Here is a 7,014-nt window from a genome sequence, read left to right as displayed (position 1 = left end):
TCTTGGGTTTTGGCAAGCAGCTAACTAGCAAACATAATTTCAACCAATGTGGTATAACTGTTTATTACAGACTTATAAACTCTCTCTAAACTACTAATTTAAAGCGTACAAACTACTTATAAACCCTGTTATGACTCATTTTAGGTATACCATTTTGGTTGATATTTGATAGAGTTAAATCAGTAAACCAAACTCAAACTCAAATGTGCGAACTATGTTGACATTTTTGGCTCCAGGGTTAATATTTGAGACTTAACCCATTGTCAACAAGTTAAACTAGTTCCAAAATATGGTTATGCATCCTCTAGGGTCTGTGGATATCTTAATGCTTAAATACACATTTGAGTTTATACAGACTGGACAGATGTCAATCTGATGAAAGACCTTAAGCAAGATAAACTGATACCTCTTGTCATCTGAAAATCAGAGTACATCTCAATTCTCATCTGCATAACCAGGCTGTTGGTTTATCTACATCCTCTTATGGGGCCTGGATGATTGCTCCATTCTTATGCTGCATTCATAACCAAGGGGCAAGGTGGTAATTACCAATTGTGAAGTTGTAAATACGAGTTAGATGCATTCACGTCCCTTAAACTTGAGAAACGTTGTTTGGCTAATGGCAAAAAAGCTGCATCAACCATAAACTAAAAGTACAGCTAGTGCTCGCAAACAAATTATAGTGTTCACAAACAATATTAATAGATTGCTTTTTATAAATGTTTTGTTTCATTCAACTGCCGAAAATGCTGTTATAGAGGTCATTTCCTTAGTGGGTTACGTCAGAGTTCAGCATGGGAGAAGTCGGCGCTCAGGGATAATAGAACAGTTTCCCACTAGTAATTACCAGTTGGAGGGGCGGTCAAGTGGATTTTTCACAGTTGTATGCTTGTATTTACGAATTTACAATATGTTATTAACGCAGCATTAGATCTGTATCGAGTAAACTGTCCAAGTCAAATTCTGTGTCTCTCAGCTCTTAACAGTTTTGTGCCAACATCTGTGATGCTTTTGAATGAATATTGATTGTTGGGACATGTGAACAATCCTTAAAATGTGAAATGTGTTAGTTCATGACATCTGTCCCTTAAATGGACAATCTGCAGTTTCTACATCCATTTTTGGACTTACAAATTAATGATATGTAGCTTCACACTGATTCTTGAAGAATATAGCTTATAAATGCCTCATGATCTTAGTTTAACTGCTGTACCCCCATCAGACCCCAAAATATAAGCTTGTTTTACTCCAATGTTTGTAAACAAAGAAAATGTAAACATGGCCTCAAAACATGATTAAAACTATCATCATTTTGATATCATGGATGGTCAGTCCTTGCATCCATAGCTCTGTCTATGAATTTGAGAGTAGTTACTCCAGCCCCATCCCTCAGCTTTTTACCGAAACAGTGCAGGGAATATGCTTTGTTATTGTTTCAATGGATGATGTCCCATTTAAGTAGAGTATTTGATTCGCTATTCGTAGTGGTTGTCTGCCATCTAATGGGCAAACAGGGTGAAGTACAACCCCATGTACAGTTGAACATTGATGACATTTATGATGGCTAGATGAAAATATATAACTAAACTCATGGTAAGATGCAGTGGAATTGTAATGCCATCTAGAAGAATTAGCATTTGCAATAGTATTAAAAAGAAAGAGTATGATTTGCAAATAGAATGCAGTGATTTAAATGCATTTGTAATTACCTTGATGAGGACTCAAGGTAATTGAGTAATGAGGAAAAACGTAAAACTTCCCTACCAAGACAATACCAACACAGCTTAAATTAATAGCAATGTATTAATGTTTTATTCTAATTACAATACACAGAACATATCAGTCCCTTATTTGTACAAAAATACCTGAAAAGGTTACAATTAAGATATATAAGCCATTCATCTATTTACAGATTGAAGCAAAGCACAGTATGAATACAGGATCTTTCTCTTAAAAAGAGATACACGTTCTTTTTTTTGTTGCATTCCCTGAAATACATAATCGTTTATATTTATATATATATATATCTATATATATTTGCTTTACTCCTTTGTACAGTCACTGTATCTTGCATTGTGACAATATATGCAAAGCACAAGTCATTATCGATCACTGGAAAAGGTTCCCATGAACGGTCCAAAGTCAGCTCTAGTTTAGTGCAGAGAAAAAGGTCATCAGAGGCACCTGCTGCGTTTTAGGCTTCTTGAGACAAACAGACGTACACAAGAGAAAAGAGGACACCTTAAATCAACTGTGCTGTACTACTATTTGGGAGAAACTACTGGTATGCTGAAATAATATCATAAAGGCCAAACTACTTACTAAAGAAAAAACTGTTTGGTGAAATACTATTAACCCCAAGTTGATCAAAAGAACTACACAATGTATTCGTCGCACATACAAAATCTCACTGGTCTGACGATATGATCAGTTTTCAACAGGCTCCATGTCAACCCTGAGCAACCCAGTTACATTCATTTCTCTGAAATATAAAAAAGTACATTTACTTCACTACTTTGCAGGTGACTCAATGTCACTCGTAACATTCTACTAGTTCATAGCAAGACACTATGTGAGAGAACTCGCCTCTGATATGAGTGTTTCTGAATATGAAAAACACCTATCTGTATCTAACAGGCCTAAACAGTTAGTGTTGAGAAGTCAGTGGTCTGAGTAGCTTAAGATGACTTGCAGGAACTATGAAAAGATGTATGCCCAAGCCTAGTCCAGTTCCATGCCAGCAACATTTCAATATTACAGACATTTGTGAAGAGCTTTTTACATGACAAACATATAAGAAATAAACTCGATATGCACATTAAACCAAATTATAAAAACCACTAAAATAAATCAAGTTTCTTCATTTCCTAAGTAGTTAAGAGTAAGCCAATGCGGTAATAATAGTGATCTGTAACCTAAATACAGTGTTGCATCTACATGGTTTCATATGCTAATATGGTACATTGATTCAGTACACAATTTTTACATGAGTTGCATATAACATTGTACAGCTAAGATTACCATCGGAGGAGGCAATCCTAACTGATTTCTACTGAAATCATTATGACCAATGGGAAGATATATTGTCCCACATTTTGACCTAATTTAGCAAAGGAGTAGTAAACAGCTTTGGCACCTAACCTGCTCATGGTAATGTCATGATGATGCCACACCCAGAGCCTTATATTAACATATATATTATATATATATGGCTCTGGTCACACCCAACAAAACAGTAAAGTGTAGCTCTGAAGTTACTCTCAAAATTCCATGGAAAAGATACTGAAATGGGCATCTAGTGGTGCCATCACATCCAAGCCATTAAAAGGCTTTCTAATTGGATAATACGCATAGCACACTATGTTGTGGAAAAGGCTTGGCTATTTAATGTACTGTACCCCAATTTGTTTTTTGCAAGTGTGGCTCAAGTATTGTGAATGTATAGCTTCACTTCTGACATAAGAAACAAAGTTCTGATTAACACAAAGTTTAAAGAGTGAAAGTTCTGTAAAATGGAAGACAACTAACTGTAATGAAAGGGACAGAGCAACTGAACTGACAACGCATGAATTAAATATCCAGATAAGAAATTCTAATTGATCGACAGTATCAATGAAAGTCACACTTAAGAAGATGTCTAATTTTTAAATATGTAAAAAATATGTAATCTAATTCAACCTGTGTGTTTGAAATATTCTTGAAGGGTTCACGTGAAAAGATTTCCTAAATGTAGAAGAATATGTGAGAGAAAGGCATTAAACTGAATATCGATGTGAAACGCATTGTGACTGAAATATTAGTGACTTTTATTCCCCACACTTTTTCTACTGACACCAATTTGGAATGAAAACCATGACATTAGGGAACACCCCTTGCTTTCAACGTTACTTCATAGTAAGTGTTGGTGATAAAATAGTTTGAGTGTTCAAACATAAAAAGCAAGAAGTGAAATATAGGATATGTAATAATTATGCGGTTCAATCATTCCACGGTAATGATAAAACAGTACCGAACAGCGCTGAGAAAAGAGCTACATTTCAAGTAATCACTCACATCCAGATAAATAAATACATTTGCGAAACAATACTTGAAATGATTGAGTCATTGCATCTTATATTTAAAAATGTCATTGTGCAGAACTTGTAGATAGTGTGGCTAATATTCTGTATCTGAATCTATCTAGCTTAAGACACCATAAATAAAATAAAAAGATGGCTCTTTCTTAATGTTGCATTACAGGTAAAAACATCTTTACAAATCTGTGTTCACTGCAACCTTGGACAAGGCTAGATAGTAAACACCCTTCCACTTCAGGGCATCATCCATTACTAGGGCTTCACAGTGTCTGTTCTAAAAACAATCATTCAATCACATAATGGAAAAGAGAAGACTCGGGCTGAGTCCCAAATGGCACCCTATTCCCGATATAGTGCACTACTTTTGACCAAAGCCTTATGGGCCCTAGTCAAAAGTAATGCACTATGTAGGGAATACAGTGCCATTTGGGACGCATCCTTGGATTAAGGAGATGGGTCCTCGCAGCAGATGAGTCGATTGATTCCAGTTTCATTCTACAGACAGCACAACAGACAGACTGACACTGGACTGTACACATCAACTCTGAGCTAGTCAGATCACTCTAGTGAATCAAAAGAGGTTGGTGGAGTGGTTATATTTCCCTGTGTTATGATGGAGGGAATGCAAACAGGTAGGTTTAAAAGAAAACTGTGGCACCCTCCCTCCCCAGTGGCCTAAGTTAGGTTTTAGTTCTGGTCATATAATCATAACCATGTCTTTAGAGAGCTTACAACATCGAATTACAGTCCACAAGATGGCCACATGCTTTCCAAAGTTTTACATATACAGTGAGGGAATAAAGTATTTGATCCCCTGCTGACTTTGTACGTTTGCCCACTGACAAAGAAATTATCAGTCTATAATTTTAATGGTAGGTTTATTTGAACAGTGAGAGACAGAATAACAACAACAAAATCAAGAAAAACGCATGTCAAAAATTGTATAAATTGATTTGCATTTTAATGAGGGAAATAAGTATTTGACCCCCTCTCAATCAGAAAGATTTCTGGCTCCCAGGTGTCTTTTATACAGGTAACGAGCTGAGATTAGGAGCACACTCTTAAAGGGAGTGCTCCTAATCTCAGCTTGTTACCTGTATAAAAGACACCTGTCCACAGAAGCAATCAATCAATCAGATTCCAAACTCTCCACCATGGCCAAGACCAAAGAGCTCTCCAAGGATGTCAGGGACAAGATTGTAGACCTACACAAGGCTGGAATGGGATACAAGACCATCGCCAAGCAGCTTGGTGAGAAGGTGACAACAGAAACACAAAAGAACTGTCAATCTCTCTCGGCCTGGGGCTCCATGCAAGATCTCACCTCGTGGAGTTGCAATGATCATGAGAACGGTGAGGAATCAGCCCAGAACTACATGGGAGGATCTTGTCAATGATCTCAAGGCAGCTGCGACCATAGTCACCAAGAAAACAATTGGTAACACACTACGCCGTGAAGGACTGAAATCCTGCAGCGCCCGCAAGGTCCCCCTGCTCAAGAAAGCACATATACATGCCCGTCTGAAGTTTGCCAATGAACATCTGAATGATTCAGAGGAGAACTGGGTGAAAGTGTTGTGGTCAGATGAGACCAAAATGGAGCTCTTTGGCATCAACTCAACTCGCTGTGTTTGGAGGAGGAGGAATGCTGCCTATGACCCCAAGAACACCATCCCCACCGTCAAACATGGAGGTGGAAACATTATGCTTTGGGGGTGTTTTTCTGCTAAGGAGACAGGACAACTTCACCGCAACAAAGGGACGATGGACGGGGCCATGTACCGTCAAATCTTGGGTGAGAACCTCCTTCCCTCAGTCAGGGCATTGAAAATGGGTCGTGGATGGGTATTCCAGCATGACAATGACCCAAAACACACGGCCAAGGCAACAAAGGAGTGGCTCAAGAAGAAGCACATTAAGGTCCTGGAGTGGCCTAGCCAGTCTCCAGACCTTAATCCCATAGAAAATCTGTGGAGGGAGCTGAAGGTTCGAGTTGCCAAACGTCAGGCTTGAAACCTAAATGACTTGGAGAAGATCTGCAATGAGGAGTGGGACAAAATCCCTCCTGAGATGTGTGTAAACATGGTGGCCAACTACAAGAAACGTCTGACCTCTGTGATTGCCAACAAGGGTTTTGCCACCAAGTACTAAGTCATGTTTTGCAGAGGGGTCAAATACTTATTTCCCTCATTAAAATGCAAATCAATTTATAACATTGTTGACATGCGTTTTTCTGGATTTTTTTGTTGTTATTCTGTCTCTCACTGTTCAAATAAACCTACCATTAAAATTATAGACTGATCATTTCTTTGTCAGTGGGCAAACGTACAAAATCAGCAGGGGATCAAATACTTTTTTCCCTCACTTTAGCTTTATTATTGCGTTGACACCAAGAGAGACCCAAGACCAGAGCCTTCCTTAGCCGTTATGTTGCTTGTTATCACCTGAGGAGCAGCATGGTAGCCTAGTGCCATACTGAATACGTACTGTAGCAAACAATAGAAGGGTTGGTTATAGCACACAGTATAGGACTAGGCTCGCAGCGTGGACCTCAACAGCTATCTACTATGTGGACTTAAATGAGTGGATGAGATGGGGAGTGAATGAATCCCTGTAGTAGTGAATATGTTGGGGGGAGGTTCATGTGGAACACTGTATGGTGGAGACGGAGAGATTTAACACTGAACTGGATGTAGTGTTGTTGTTGTGTGACTGTTAGAAATCAAAATGCTCCAGACTACTGATAAGAAACTAAAGTGGAGTAAGATGATGCTGTACTAAAATGGCATGAATACAAAAGCCTGTGAGGTCACCAAAGAAAGAAAGAAAGAAAGAAAGAAAGAAAGAAAGAAAGAAAGAAAGAAAGAAAGAAAGAAAGAAAGAAAGAAAGAAAGAAAGAAAGAAAGAAAGAAAGAAAGAAAGAAAGAAAGAAAGAAAG

This window comes from Coregonus clupeaformis, chromosome 17 (assembly GCF_020615455.1).
Source record: "Coregonus clupeaformis isolate EN_2021a chromosome 17, ASM2061545v1, whole genome shotgun sequence".
Lineage (NCBI taxonomy): Eukaryota > Metazoa > Chordata > Actinopteri > Salmoniformes > Salmonidae > Coregonus > Coregonus clupeaformis.
This window is presented reverse-complemented; position numbering follows the sequence as displayed.